A 16700-nucleotide genomic window follows, 5' to 3' on the forward strand; every position below is an offset into this window, starting at 1 on the left:
TATCACATTCTAGTAGTTACATTTGAAAATTTCGTTCTAGGACATTTGGTTTGAGCGCAATCATTAAACTTAGGTCAAAAAAGCCATTTAAGCCTTTTCACAGTGAGATCTATGCGATATAGCCGAGAAATGTAATTTTGATGTTAACTCCCAAACCGCTGCGCAGAAGTCAACTAAACTTCACCCAATAGTGTATTGTATCACATTCTAGTAGTTACATTTGAAAATTTCGTTCTAGGACATTTGGTTTGAGCGCAATCATTAAACTTAATTAAAAAAGTCATTTAAGCCTTTTCACAGTGAGATCTACACTGTAAATGCTAACATTCAAATTAATTAAACGTGATAAGTGAACTAAACTCAATTTTCATCAACCTGTTGTGAACACTACTTTTAAATAAGTAAGTAGTAATTTGGGGTTGGAGAACTTGCTTAACTTGATATATCCCAGTTAAGTCAAATTAGAAAAAATAATTTCTTGTACCCAGTGTCCTTTGGGCGTTCTATCAGACATGCGCAGATCTGCCCTGCCCACTTTCGCGCTCTTTCCAACACCTTTCTCAGTTATTTTCGCCATTGTGGGTTTACTTGTCCTCAGCACACTGATTTGGTAAGTACATATTTTACTCTTTTGTAAACCGTCGATTTGTCTTGTTGTAGTGTAGTAGCCTGTGTGCTGCCAGGGAGGAGAAGTGTCAATTACATCAAATATCACCGCTAGCAAGCATGCTATATGACCGTGACAGGAACCTCATCATTTTCAGAAACAAATGTAGACTACAGTTTATGGTAGACTCCCATTTTATGCCGGCCGGCGTTTTGAATTCTTGACAGACGGGGCTCGTAACGTTTTTAGGCGATGGGAGAGGTTTTTAAAACCGATTTAAAACAGTTACCGAGCGGTTTTAAGTTAGGTAGACCGAGGGGAGGTTCGCTTCCTGTTTTAAAAATAAAAACACTAATTCTATCGTTAGCGGGTGTTTTATTTTGTGAAACTAACAGGAAGTGCCTTAATCACTACGGCTAGCTTGAGTAGCGCCGAATTTGCACGTTGTGGATCTAAACGGCTACTTTCTCACGTAAAAATGTTAGAAATGTCGATAAAGTGATTTATTTACAGAGTTAGTGCTAGAATTAAGTCAGCTTCAGCCTGTCTATTTCGGCTCAGGTAAGAGCTAAATGCACAGTCAGACCTTATGTGCGCCAACGTAATCGGTTCTTGCGTTGGAGCAGGGGTCCCCAAACTACGGCCCGCGGGCCGGCCGGATACGGCCCGCCTCCACAATTGGTCCGGCCCCCTGAACCCCCCCCCCCCCATAGTGTTATTATTTCCTGGCTTTTTTCTGTGAAGAACCCAGACAGGGTTATTTGGTTATTATCTATTTAATTAATTGTGTTATTATTATTCATTATTATATGATATTATATTATGTTATAATTATTTTTATTTTATTTTGTTCCAAGAAGAATTCAGAAAGGGTTATTTAATTATGGCTTTCTGAAAACACATTTAGGCACTGCTGCAATCGTCACACTTTTTCTGTTACAAACTGACCCGGCCCCTCATCAGAGAAGGGAAAAGTCATGTGGCCTTCACAGGAAAAGGTTTGGGGACCCCTGCTTTAGAGTGTTTGTCATCTGCCCTTCCATTTGCTTTTCTTCATGTGCAGTGCTCCCCCTCCATGTTTGATCAAACTGCACTGATAATTTGAAATTGTTTTAAAATGCATTAATCGCAAAAATCAGAGGACTAGATCACATTTCCCCCTGTTATTTCACCACTTTAACTTTGGTCTAACCTAATATAGGAATACAGATAGAAAGAGTGCAGAGATCACACTCGACGCCATAACAACCTGGTGTGTTTAAGGTTGGTCATTTATGTGCCTATATTTTGAAATTGTTGCCTTAATTTTGTGTTCTTTTTCACCATCCCCCAATCAGGCTGAAGCAAATGGTCAAAAGTCCACACATACCTCAGTCTCAGCAATTACAGGTATGTTTCATACACTGATCAATGAATCATTTAATATTTGTATTTGTTTCATGGGTTGGGATAACAAACATGCATTAATGTTTTTACAGATGGATTAAGAAATTAATTGTACATCTCAATTTGAATGTTCAAAAATAATCAATTACGTTAATTTAAAAATAACTCATTGTTAAACATTTTAGTTTGTGAATATTAAAATAATTTATTGCAGATTTTAATTTGTGATTAAAAATAATTGGACATTTTAATTTGTGACTGTTAAGAAAAAATGTAACTTTTTTTTTTTCTAACAAGTTCTCAATGCTGAAATTATCATGTCTTTTCAGGTCAACCAAAGCAGTATTCTCTAATGCAGTGGACTTGCAAGTACTGCACATTTTCTGCTGAAAAGAGCCTACTTGCTTAAGCATTACCGCTTAAAACATGGATACCACACTCGGACATCCCTACTCCCATGTCTTCATAAGGACTGCCTCTGCACATTTAAATCTTTTAATGCACTCAAAGTACACCTATCGACATGGCACTCTCAAAAAGATGCAGGCAAAAGTGGAGAAACTGCATTTGACCGTCAGTTGTGCAACTTTGTGGAGCCCTGCTCAGAAGCAGACTTCTTTACCCATTTGCGAGGACATCTTAAGCTGAGGCAAATGGTTACTTGCCCATATCAAGACTAACTTTCAGAGCAGTATTTATTCGACCTTCACTGCACACAAAAGCAAAGAAATGTGAAATGTGTTTGAGCCATAGTGTGGGTAGGACATTTGTGTCTAAATCATTCAATCCCAATAAAAGTTGCTTTAATAAAAAAAAAAAACTTATTTTTAATCAAAGAAAAAGAACCTTTTGCAAAAATATATTTTTTTGAAAATATATATATTTTTAAATATATATTTTTTTTATTGACGTGTCACTTTTTTTTTAAAGGAAAAAGTTTAAAACTTTTTTTTTAAAGTGGAAAAAGTTTTGAACGCATTTCTTTTTTTCTTTTTGAAGTGGAAAAGGTTTTAAAGGCACTTTTTTTTTTGATTGAATCATTTTGACACAAAGATACGACTTCAACGCTACTTCCGACATGTTTGAGTGGCAGGTGACTACACCAATGGCATAAAAGAATGACTAATGGCCACCAGGGCTCCATCGAGCCATCGGACTCTGCTCGAGTCCAAGCCGAAAATAGGGCACTGGTACGGGGGGGTGACATCGGCATCTGACCGGAGTGCCCGCGCTGGTATGGTGCGCTGCTGCTTAATGTGATTCAAGAGGGGAACTTCACCCACTGCCCTGACGTGACGGTTGGCAATCGGGGTCCAACCGCAGTGTCGCGACGCGCCGGTATGGGAGTGGCCCGACACTAGCCTGCCCAGTAGCCCGCGCCGGGAGCCCCGTCGCTTCAGCTTTGAATGAGTGTCGTGTCAGTCGCGGGCCGTCTACTCAACAGCCGGCCTCCGCGCCGGGGTAGTGATATCAGGGTCCGCCAGTGTGCCGCAACAGGGCACCGTACCATCGCCGGCACACCGGTGAGATGCCGATGTCACACCCCCGTACCGGTGCCCTATTTTCGGCTTGGACTCGAGCAGAGTCCGATGGCTGGATGGAGCCCTGGTGGCCATTATTTTTGCTTCCTGCTTTTATGCCATTGGCGTAATCACCTGCCACTCAAACATGTCAGAAGTAGCGTTGAAGTTGGATCTTCGTGTCTAAATGATTCAACCGAAAAAAAGTGCCTTCAAAACTTTTTCCACTTCAAAAAAAAAAAGTGCCTTCAAAACTTTTTCCACCTAAAAAAAAAAAAAAAAAAAAAGTTTAAAACTTTTTGCTTTTCAAAAAAAAGTGACACGTCAATTAAAAAATAAAAATTAAAAAAAAAAATTTTTTTCAAAAAAATATTTTTGCAAAAGTTTTTTTTTTCTTTGATTAAAAACAGTTTTTTGATTGAAGCAACTTTTATTGGGATTGAATAATTTGGACACAAATGTCCTACCCATAATATGGCTCAAAAACAAAAAGGATTGCTTCGATCAAAGAAAACAGTTTCAATGAAAAATAAAGCGTAAATTTCTGAGTCTCAAATATTTTTTCACATTCAAACCTTTTTTTCTACAATTGTTTTTTTTTTTTTTTTTTTTTTTTTTAATTGAAGTGATTTTATTTTGAAAATATACATTTTTTGTTTGAAGCAACTTATTTTTGGATTGAATAATAAAGACACAAATGTCCTAGCCAAAATGTGGTCCAAACGCAGAATTACATCAATCAAAAAAGTTGTTTCAATAAAAAAAAAAGAATTAAATTTTTTTAAAAAAATTTCAAAGAAAAATAGTTTTCAAACATATTTTTTGACTTACAAATTTATTTTTGCATTCAAACAATTTTTTTTGATTGACATGACTTTTTCTTTGATTAAAAAAATAATAATATATATATATATACTAATGAAATATTTTTGAATAGAAATTACTTTTTTTTTTTTTTTTTTGAGGAAAAAGCTTAATATGAAATTAGAATTTGAATAAAAATAAGACACATATTCTTGGTAAGATTTTAGGTTTCTCAGGTGTATAACTCCAGTACACGTTTTGCATTTACTCTTTTAGTGATGTGAAAAAAAACAAGTATCTTGTTTACTGTATCAGGTGTTAAAGTGAAATTTGAATTTGAACTGAGTTGTGTGTTTTAAAAAGAGTTCTGTATTTTTATGTTTATTTTATCACTGCTGCACAGTTTAAACCATGGCACAATGTTGATTGTAGTTCCAGTTTTGATCACTAATATTGTTGGAGAAATCAGAACTGTTAGCTTTACCAGAGCTCAAGCTCATGTTGTAATGGGAAACTAGTTTGACGCCATGTCTTCAATGCTGAGTTAATGTCCTGAAATTATGATAATAGGATCTCGCCTGTTAGTCTTTGGAAATTACAGGATAGGAGTGGACATTGATGCAGTTCAGGTATTATTCAGTAATTTCTGTAGCAAAAGGTTATTTTAGGTACTTATACTTTGTATGAGGTGCAAAATGTTTGCAAAAGTAGGTTTATAATTAATCCACTGATTGTTCATTGATACTGAGCATTAACCAAACACCGTTCAGCCTGCCAGGAGCCAGTGTCTCTCATTAAATGCACTTTTGAGCATTTTAAAGTAAATTTTAATTCCATTGAATTAATCCAATGAGTGTTCTCCATTTATTGTGTTTTGGGGGTCATTACTGTTAGATAATGTGTTTTTAATGAAATTAGTATGTGCAGATGTAATTTCTATTGTGGAATTCTTTTAGGTCAAGAAAATTAAGTTGACCTGAATATGATGGGAGTACTGTGCACTCAAAATAAACAAGTTACTGTAATCCAGTTATTTTAGTTAGTTTGAGTACTGCCAACTCAATAAAAACAAGTGACTATAATCCAAATTTTTTAAGTTAATTTGAGTACTGCCAACTCACAATAATTAAATTAATCAAATCTAATTCATCTAAGTCAACATAAATTAATTTTTTTAGGGCAGAAAGTTTGCATATATTTTTTTAGTAAAGTCAACTTTTAATATTTTACAGTGTATGCGATATGGCCGAGAAATGTAATTTTGATGTTAACTCCCAAACCGCTGCGCAGAAGTCAACCAAACTTCACCCAATAGTGTATTGTATCACAATCTAGTAGTTACATTTGAAAATTTTGTTCTAGGACATTTTGTTTGAACGCAATCATCAAACTTAATTAAAAAAGTCATTTAAGCCTTTTCACAGTGAGATCTATGCGATATGGCCGAGAAATGTAATTTTGATGTTAACTCCCAAACCGCTGCGCAGAAGTCAACCAAACTTCACCCAATAGTGTATTGTATCACAATCTAGTAGTTACATTTGAAAATTTTGTTCTAGGAAATTTTGTTTGAGCGCAATCATCAAACTTAATTAAAAAAGTCATTTAAGCCTTTTCACAGTGAGATCTATGCGATATGGCCGAGAAATGTAATTTTGATGTTAACTCCCAAACCGCTGCGCAGAAGTCAACCAAACTTCACCCATTAGTGTATTGTATCACAATCTAGTAGTTACATGTGGAAATTTGGTTGTAGGACATTTGATTTGAGCGCAATCCTCAAACTTAGGTCAAAAAAGCCATTTAAGCCTTTTCACAGTGAGATCTATGCGATATGGCCGAGAAATGTAATTTTGATGTTAACTCCCAAACCGCTGCGCAAAAGTCAACCAAACTTCACCCAATAGTGTATTGTATCACAATCTAGTAGTTACATTTGAAAATTTTGTTCTAGGACATTTTGTTTGAACGCAATCATCAAACTTAATTAAAAAAGTCATTTAAGCCTTTTCACAGTGAGATCTATGCGATATGGCCGAGAAATGTAATTTTGATGTTAACTCCCAAACCGCTGCGCAGAAGTCAACCAAACTTCACCCAATAGTGTATTGTATCACAATCTAGTAGTTACATTTGAAAATTTCGTTCTAGGACATTTGGTTTGAGCGCAATCATTAAACTTAGGTCAAAAAAGCCATTTAAGCCTTTTCACAGTGAGATCTATGCGATATGGCCGAGAAATGTAATTTTGATGTTAACTCCCAAACCGCTGCGCAGAAGTCAACCAAACTTCACCCAATAGTGTATTGTATCACAATCTAGTAGTTACATTTGAAAATTTTGTTCTAGGACATTTTGTTTGAACGCAATCATCAAACTTAATTAAAAAAGTCATTTAAGCCTTTTCACAGTGAGATCTATGCGATATGGCCGAGAAATGTAATTTTGATGTTAACTCCCAAACCGCTGCGCAGAAGTCAACCAAACTTCACCCAATAGTGTATTGTATCACAATCTAGTAGTTACATTTGAAAATTTTGTTCTAGGAAATTTTGTTTGAGCGCAATCATCAAACTTAATTAAAAAAGTCATTTAAGCCTTTTCACAGTGAGATCTATGCGATATGGCCGAGAAATGTAATTTTGATGTTAACTCCCAAACCGCTGCGCAGAAGTCAACCAAACTTCACCCATTAGTGTATTGTATCACAATCTAGTAGTTACATGTGGAAATTTGGTTCTAGGACATTTGATTTGAGCGCAATCCTCAAACTTAGGTCAAAAAAGCCATTTAAGCCTTTTCACAGTGAGATCTATGCGATATGGCCGAGAAATGTAATTTTGATGTTAACTCCCAAACCGCTGCGCAGAAGTCAACCAAACTTCACCCAATAGTGTATTGTATCACATTCTAGTAGTTACATTTTAAAATTTCGTTCAAGGACATTTGGTTTGAGCGCAATTATTAAACTTAGGTCAAAAAAGCCATTTAAGCCTTTTCACAGTGAGATCTATGCGATATGGCCGAGAAATGTAATTTTGATGTTAACTCCCAAACCGCTGCGCAGAAGTAAACCAAACTTCACCCATTAGTGTATTGTATCACAATCTAGTAGTTACATGTAGAAATTTGGTTCTAGGACATTTGATTTGAGCGCAATCCTCAAACTTAGGTCAAAAAAGCCATTAAAGCCTTTTCACAGTGAGATCTATGCGATATGGCCGAGAAATGTAATTTTGATGTTAACTCCCAAACCGCTGCGCAAAAGTCAACCAAACTTCACCCAATAGTGTATTGTATCACAATCTAGTAGTTACATTTGAAAATTTTGTTCTAGGACATTTTGTTTGAACGCAATCATCAAACTTAATTAAAAAAGTCATTTAAGCCTTTTCACAGTGAGATCTATGCCATATGGCCGAGAAATGTAATTTTGATGTTAACTCCCAAACCGCTGCGCAGAAGTCAACCAAACTTCACCCAATAGTGTATTGTATCAAAATCTAGTAGTTACATTTGAAAATTTTGTTCTAGGACATTTTGTTTGAGCGCAATCCTCAAACTTAGGTCAAAAAAGCCATTTAAGCCTTTTCACAGTGAGATCTATGCGATATGGCCGAGAAATGTAATTTTGATGTTAACTCCCAAACCGCTGCGCAGAAGTCAACCAAACTTCACCCAATAGTGTATTGTATCACATTCTTGTAGTTACATTTGAAAATTTCGTTCTAGGACATTTGGTTTGAGCGCAATCATTAAACTTAGGTCAAAAAAGCCATTTAAGCCTTTTCACAGTGAGATCTATGCGATATGGCCGAGAAAAGTAATTTTGATGTTAACTCCCAAACCGCTGCGCAGAAGTAAACCAAACTTCACCCATTAGTGTATTGTATCACAATCTAGTAGTTACATGTGGAAATTTGGTTCTAGGACATTTGATTTGAGCGCAATCCTCAAACTTAGGTCAAAAAAGCCATTTAAGCCTTTTCACAGTGAGATCTATGCGATATGGCCGAGAAATGTAATTTTGATGTTAACTCCCAAACCGCTGCGCAGAAGTCAACCAAACTTCACCCAATAGTGTATTGTATCACAATCTAGTAGTTACATTTGAAAATTTTGTTCTAGGACATTTTGTTTGAACGCAATTATCAAACTTAATTAAAAAAGTCATTTAAGCCTTTTCACAGTAAGATCTATGCGATATGGCCGAGAAATGTAATTTTGATGTTAACTCCCAAACCGCTGCGCAGAAGTCAACCAAACTTCACCCATTAGTGTATTGTATCACAATCTAGTAGTTACATGTGGAAATTTGGTTATAGGACATTTGATTTGAGCGCAATCCTCAAACTTAGGTCAAAAAAGCCATTTAAGCCTTTTCACAGTGAGATCTATGCGATATGGCCGAGAAATGTAATTTTGATGTTAACTCCCAAACCGCTGCGCAGAAGTCAACCAAACTTCACCCAATAGTGTATTTTATCACAATCTAGTAGTTACATTTGGAAATTTAGTTCTAGGACATTTGATTTGAGCGCAATCTTCAAACTTAATTAAAAAAAGTCATTTAAGCCTTTTCACAGTGAGATCTATGCGATATGGCCGAGAAATGTAATTTTGATGTTCACTCCCAAACCGCTGCGCAGAAGTCAACCACACTTCAACCATTAGTGTATTGTATCACAATCTAGTAGTTACATGTGGAAATTTGGTTCTAGGACATTTGATTTGAGCGCAATCCTCAAACTTAGGTCAAAAAAGCCATTTAAGCCTTTTCACAGTGAGATCTATGCGATATGGCCGAGAAATGTAATTTTGATGTTAACTCCCAAACCGCTGCGCAGAAGTCAACAAAACTTCACCCATTAGTGTATTGTATCATAATCTAGTAATTACATGTGGAAATTTGGTTCTAGGACATTTGATTTGAGCGCAATCCTCAAACCTAGGTCAAAAAAGCCATTTAAGCCTTTTCACAGTGAGATCTATGCGATATGGCCGAGAAATGTAATTTTGATGTTAACTCCCAAACCGCTGCGCAGAAGTCAACCAAACTTCACCCAATAGTGTATTGTATCACAATCTAGTAGTTACATTTGAAAATTTTGTTCTAGGACATTTTGTTTGAACGCAATCATCAAACTTAATTAAAAAAGTCATTTAAGCCTTTTCACAGTGAGATCTATGCGATATGGCCGAGAAATGTAATTTTGATGTTAACTCCCAAACCGCTGCGCAGAAGTCAACCAAACCACCCATTAGTGTATTGTATCACAATCTAGTAGTTACATGTGGAAATTTGGTTATTGAACATTTGATTTGAGCGCAATCCTCAAACTTAGGTCAAAAAAGCCATTTAAGCCTTTTCACAGTGAGATCTATGCGATATGGCCGAGAAATGTAATTTTGATGTTCACTCCCAAACCGCTGCGCAGAAGTCAACCAAACTTCACCCAATAGTGTATTGTATCACATTCTAGTAGTTACATTTTAAAATTTCGTTCAAGGACATTTGGTTTGAGCGCAATTATTAAACTTAGGTCAAAAAAGCCATTTAAGCCTTTTCACAGTGAGATCTATGCGATATGGCCGAGAAATGTAATTTTGATGTTAACTCCCAAACCGCTGCGCAGAAGTAAACCAAACTTCACCCATTAGTGTATTGTATCACAATCTAGTAGTTACATGTAGAAATTTGGTTCTAGGACATTTGATTTGAGCGCAATCCTCAAACTTAGGTCAAAAAAGCCATTTAAGCCTTTTCACAGTGAGATCTATGCGATATGGCCGAGAAATGTAATTTTGATGTTAACTCCCAAACCGCTGCGCAAAAGTCAACCAAACTTCACCCAATAGTGTATTGTATCACAATCTAGTAGTTACATTTGAAAATTTTGTTCTAGGACATTTTGTTTGAACGCAATCATCAAACTTAATTAAAAAAGTCATTTAAGCCTTTTCACAGTGAGATCTATGCGATATGGCCGAGTAATGTAATTTTGATGTTAACTCCCAAACCGCTGCGCAGAAGTCAACCAAACTTCACCCAATAGTGTATTGTATCACAATCTAGTAGTTACATTTGAAAATTTCGTTCTAGGACATTTGGTTTGAGCGCAATCATTAAACTTAGGTCAAAAAAGCCATTTAAGCCTTTTCACAGTGAGATCTATGCGATATGGCCGAGAAATGTAATTTTGATGTTAACTCCCAAACCGCTGCGCAGAAGTCAACCAAACTTCACCCAATAGTGTATTGTATCACAATCTAGTAGTTACATTTGAAAATTTTGGTCTAGGACATTTTGTTTGAACGCAATCATCAAACTTAATTAAAAAAGTCATTTAAGCCTTTTCACAGTGAGATCTATGCGATATGGCCGAGAAATGTAATTTTGATGTTAACTCCCAAACCGCTGCGCAGAAGTCAACCAAACTTCACCCAATAGTGTATTGTATCACAATCTAGTAGTTACATTTGAAAATATTGTTCTAGGAAATTTTGTTTGAGCGCAATCATCAAACTTAATTAAAAAAGTCATTTAAGCCTTTTCACAGTGAGATCTATGCGATATGGCCGAGAAATGTAATTTTGATGTTAACTCCCAAACCGCTGCGCAGAAGTCAACCAAACTTCACCCATTAGTGTATTGTATCACAATCTAGTAGTTACATGTGGAAATTTGGTTCTAGGACATTTGATTTGAGCGCAATCCTCAAACTTAGGTCAAAAAAGCCATTTAAGCCTTTTCACAGTGAGATCTATGCGATATGGCCGAGAAATGTAATTTTGATGTTAACTCCCAAACCGCTGCGCAGAAGTCAACCAAACTTCACCCAATAGTGTATTGTATCACATTCTAGTAGTTACATTTTAAAATTTCGTTCAAGGACATTTGGTTTGAGCGCAATTATTAAACTTAGGTCAAAAAAGCCATTTAAGCCTTTTCACAGTGAGATCTATGCGATATGGCCGAGAAATGTAATTTTGATGTTAACTCCCAAACCGCTGCGCAGAAGTAAACCAAACTTCACCCATTAGTGTATTGTATCACAATCTAGTAGTTACATGTAGAAATTTGGTTCTAGGACATTTGATTTGAGCGCAATCCTCAAACTTAGGTCAAAAAAGCCATTAAAGCCTTTTCACAGTGAGATCTATGCGATATGGCCGAGAAATGTAATTTTGATGTTAACTCCCAAACCGCTGCGCAGAAGTCAACCAAACTTCACCCAATAGTGTATTGTATCACTTTCTAGTAGTTACATTTGAAAATTTTGTTCTAGGACATTTGGTTTGAGCGCAATTATTAAACTTAGGTCAAAAAAGCCATTTAAGCCTTTTCACAGTGAGATCTATGCGATATGGCCGAGAAATGTAATTTTGATGTTAACTCCCAAACCGCTGCGCAGAAGTAAACCAAACTTCACCCATTAGTGTATTGTATCACAATCTAGTAGTTACATGTAGAAATTTGGTTCTAGGACATTTGATTTGAGCGCAATCCTCAAACTTAGGTCAAAAAAGCCATTTAAGCCTTTTCACAGTGAGATCTATGCGATATGGCCGAGAAATGTAATTTTGATGTTAACTCCCAAACCGCTGCGCAAAAGTCAACCAAACTTCACCCAATAGTGTATTGTATCACAATCTAGTAGTTACATTTGAAAATTTTGTTCTAGGACATTTTGTTTGAACGCAATCATCAAACTTAATTAAAAAAGTCATTTAAGCCTTTTCACAGTGAGATCTATGCGATATGGCCGAGAAATGTAATTTTGATGTTAACTCCCAAACCGCTGCGCAGAAGTCAACCAAACTTCACCCAATAGTGTATTGTATCACAATCTAGTAGTTACATTTGAAAATTTCGTTCTAGGACATTTGGTTTGAGCGCAATCATTAAACTTAGGTCAAAAAAGCCATTTAAGCCTTTTCACAGTGAGATCTATGCGATATGGCCGAGAAATGTAATTTTGATGTTAACTCCCAAACCGCTGCGCAGAAGTCAACCAAACTTCACCCAATAGTGTATTGTATCACAATCTAGTAGTTACATTTGAAAATTTTGGTCTAGGACATTTTGTTTGAACGCAATCATCAAACTTAATTAAAAAAGTCATTTAAGCCTTTTCACAGTGAGATCTATGCGATATGGCCGAGAAATGTAATTTTGATGTTAACTCCCAAACCGCTGCGCAGAAGTCAACCAAACTTCACCCAATAGTGTATTGTATCACAATCTAGTAGTTACATTTGAAAATATTGTTCTAGGAAATTTTGTTTGAGCGCAATCATCAAACTTAATTAAAAAAGTCATTTAAGCCTTTTCACAGTGAGATCTATGCGATATGGCCGAGAAATGTAATTTTGATGTTAACTCCCAAACCGCTGCGCAGAAGTCAACCAAACTTCACCCATTAGTGTATTGTATCACAATCTAGTAGTTACATGTGGAAATTTGGTTCTAGGACATTTGATTTGAGCGCAATCCTCAAACTTAGGTCAAAAAAGCCATTTAAGCCTTTTCACAGTGAGATCTATGCGATATGGCCGAGAAATGTAATTTTGATGTTAACTCCCAAACCGCTGCGCAGAAGTCAACCAAACTTCACCCAATAGTGTATTGTATCACATTCTAGTAGTTACATTTTAAAATTTCGTTCAAGGACATTTGGTTTGAGCGCAATTATTAAACTTAGGTCAAAAAAGCCATTTAAGCCTTTTCACAGTGAGATCTATGCGATATGGCCGAGAAATGTAATTTTGATGTTAACTCCCAAACCGCTGCGCAGAAGTAAACCAAACTTCACCCATTAGTGTATTGTATCACAATCTAGTAGTTACATGTAGAAATTTGGTTCTAGGACATTTGATTTGAGCGCAATCCTCAAACTTAGGTCAAAAAAGCCATTAAAGCCTTTTCACAGTGAGATCTATGCGATATGGCCGAGAAATGTAATTTTGATGTTAACTCCCAAACCGCTGCGCAAAAGTCAACCAAACTTCACCCAATAGTGTATTGTATCACAATCTAGTAGTTACATTTGAAAATTTTGTTCTAGGACATTTTGTTTGAACGCAATCATCAAACTTAATTAAAAAAGTCATTTAAGCCTTTTCACAGTGAGATCTATGCCATATGGCCGAGAAATGTAATTTTGATGTTAATTCCCAAACCGCTGCGCAGAAGTCAACCAAACTTCACCCAATAGTGTATTGTATCACAATCTAGTAGTTACATTTGAAAATTTTGTTCTAGGACATTTTGTTTGAGCGCAATCCTCAAACTTAGGTCAAAAAAGCCATTTAAGCCTTTTCACAGTGAGATCTATGCGATATGGCCGAGAAATGTAATTTTGATGTTAACTCCCAAACCGCTGCGCAGAAGTCAACCAAACTTCACCCAATAGTGTATTGTATTACAATCTAGTAGTTACATGTGAAAATTTGGTTCTAGGACATTTGATTTGAGCGCAATCCTCAAACTTAGGTCAAAAAAGCCATTTAAGCCTTTTCACAGTGAGATCTATGCGATATGGCCGAGAAATGTAATTTTGATGTTAACTCCCAAACCGCTGCGCAGAAGTCAACCAAACTTCACCCAATAGTGTATTGTATCACATTCTAGTAGTTACATTTGAAAATTTCGTTCTAGGACATTTGGTTTGAGCGCAATTATTAAACTTAGGTCAAAAAAGCCATTTAAGCCTTTTCACAGTGAGATCTATGCGATATGGCCGAGAAATGTAATTTTGATGTTAACTCCCAAACCGCTGCGCAGAAGTAAACCAAACTTCACCCATTAGTGTATTGTATCACATTCTAGTAGTTACATGTGGAAATTTGGTTCTAGGACATTTGATTTGAGCGCAATCCTCAAACCTAGGTCAAAAAAGCCATTTAAGCCTTTTCACAGTGAGATCTATGCGATATGGCCGAGAAATGTAATTTTGATGTTAACTCCCAAACCGCTGCGCAGAAGTCAACTAAACTTCACCCAATAGTGTATTGTATCACATTCTAGTAGTTACATTTGAAAATTTCGTTCTAGGACATTTGGTTTGAGCGCAATCATTAAACTTAATTAAAAAAGTCATTTAAGCCTTTTCACAGTGAGATCTATGCGATATGGCCGAGAAATGTAATTTTGATGTTAACTCCCAAACCGCTGCGCAGAAGTCAACCAAACTTCACCCAATAGTGTATTGTATCACAATCTAGTAGTTACATTTGAAAATTTTGTTCTAGGACATTTTGTTTGAACGCAATCATCAAACTTAATTAAAAAAGTCATTTAAGCCTTTTCACAGTGAGATCTATGCGATATGGCCGAGAAATGTAATTTTGATGTTAACTCCCAAACCGCTGCGCAGAAGTCAACCAAACTTCACCCAATAGTGTATTGTATCACAATCTAGTAGTTACATTTGAAAATTTTGTTCTAGGAAATTTTGTTTGAGCGCAATCATCAAACTTAATTAAAAAAGTCATTTAAGCCTTTTCACAGTGAGATCTATGCGATATGGCCGAGAAATGTAATTTTGATGTTAACTCCCAAACCGCTGCGCAGAAGTCAACCAAACTTCACCCATTAGTGTATTGTATCACAATCTAGTAGTTACATGTGGAAATTTGGTTCTAGGACATTTGATTTGAGCGCAATCCTCAAACTTAGGTCAAAAAAGCCATTTAAGCCTTTTCACAGTGAGATCTATGCGATATGGCCGAGAAATGTAATTTTGATGTTAACTCCCAAACCGCTGCGCAGAAGTCAACCAAACTTCACCCAATAGTGTATTGTATTACAATCTAGTAGTTACATGTGAAAATTTGGTTCTAGGACATTTGATTTGAGCGCAATCCTCAAACTTAGGTCAAAAAAGCCATTTAAGCCTTTTCACAGTGAGATCTATGCGATATGGCCGAGAAATGTAATTTTGATGTTAACTCCCAAACCGCTGCGCAGAAGTCAACCAAACTTCACCCAATAGTGTATTGTATCACATTCTAGTAGTTACATTTGAAAATTTCGTTCTAGGACATTTGGTTTGAGCGCAATTATTAAACTTAGGTCAAAAAAGCCATTTAAGCCTTTTCACAGTGAGATCTATGCGATATGGCCGAGAAATGTAATTTTGATGTTAACTCCCAAACCGCTGCGCAGAAGTAAACCAAACTTCACCCATTAGTGTATTGTATCACATTCTAGTAGTTACATGTGGAAATTTGGTTCTAGGACATTTGATTTGAGCGCAATCCTCAAACCTAGGTCAAAAAAGCCATTTAAGCCTTTTCACAGTGAGATCTATGCGATATGGCCGAGAAATGTAATTTTGATGTTAACTCCCAAACCGCTGCGCAGAAGTCAACTAAACTTCACCCAATAGTGTATTGTATCACATTCTAGTAGTTACATTTGAAAATTTCGTTCTAGGACATTTGGTTTGAGCGCAATCATTAAACTTAATTAAAAAAGTCATTTAAGCCTTTTCACAGTGAGATCTATGCGATATGGCCGAGAAATGTAATTTTGATGTTAACTCCCAAACCGCTGCGCAGAAGTCAACCAAACTTCACCCAATAGTGTATTGTATCACAATCTAGTAGTTACATTTGAAAATTTTGTTCTAGGACATTTTGTTTGAACGCAATCATCAAACTTAATTAAAAAAGTCATTTAAGCCTTTTCACAGTGAGATCTATGCGATATGGCCGAGAAATGTAATTTTGATGTTAACTCCCAAACCGCTGCGCAGAAGTCAACCAAACTTCACCCAATAGTGTATTGTATCACAATCTAGTAGTTACATTTGAAAATTTTGTTCTAGGAAATTTTGTTTGAGCGCAATCATCAAACTTAATTAAAAAAGTCATTTAAGCCTTTTCACAGTGAGATCTATGCGATATGGCCGAGAAATGTAATTTTGATGTTAACTCCCAAACCGCTGCGCAGAAGTCAACCAAACTTCACCCATTAGTGTATTGTATCACAATCTAGTAGTTACATGTGGAAATTTGGTTCTAGGACATTTGATTTGAGCGCAATCCTCAAACTTAGGTCAAAAAAGCCATTTAAGCCTTTTCACAGTGAGATCTATGCGATATGGCCGAGAAATGTAATTTTGATGTTAACTCCCAAACCGCTGCGCAGAAGTCAACCAAACTTCACCCAATAGTGTATTGTATCACATTCTAGTAGTTACATTTTAAAATTTCGTTCAAGGACATTTGGTTTGAGCGCAATTATTAAACTTAGGTCAAAAAAGCCATTTAAGCCTTTTCACAGTGAGATCTATGCGATATGGCCGAGAAATGTAATTTTGATGTTAACTCCCAAACCGCTGCGCAGAAGTAAACCAAACTTCACCCATTAGTGT

At 36.2% G+C, this 16700-nt stretch overlaps 1 long non-coding RNA gene across 2 annotated transcripts; it reads left to right on the top strand.

Annotated features, from left to right (window-relative positions):
- The first annotated feature begins 355 nt into the window (after positions 1–355).
- Positions 356–2990, top strand: LOC130911348 (uncharacterized). 2 transcript variants are annotated; one of them, XR_009062025.1, is made up of 3 exons: positions 356–610; positions 1515–1996; positions 2323–2990. It is a non-coding gene; the product is annotated as an uncharacterized LOC130911348 (long non-coding RNA). The 2 variants fall into 2 exon arrangements; XR_009062026.1 differs by having other exon boundaries at positions 356–1168; positions 1809–1996; positions 2323–2987.
- The last annotated feature ends 13710 nt before the right edge of the window (positions 2991–16700 follow it).

This window comes from Corythoichthys intestinalis, unplaced genomic scaffold, assembly GCF_030265065.1.
Source record: "Corythoichthys intestinalis isolate RoL2023-P3 unplaced genomic scaffold, ASM3026506v1 HiC_scaffold_33, whole genome shotgun sequence".
In the NCBI taxonomy this organism is placed as follows: Eukaryota; Metazoa; Chordata; class Actinopteri; order Syngnathiformes; family Syngnathidae; genus Corythoichthys; species Corythoichthys intestinalis.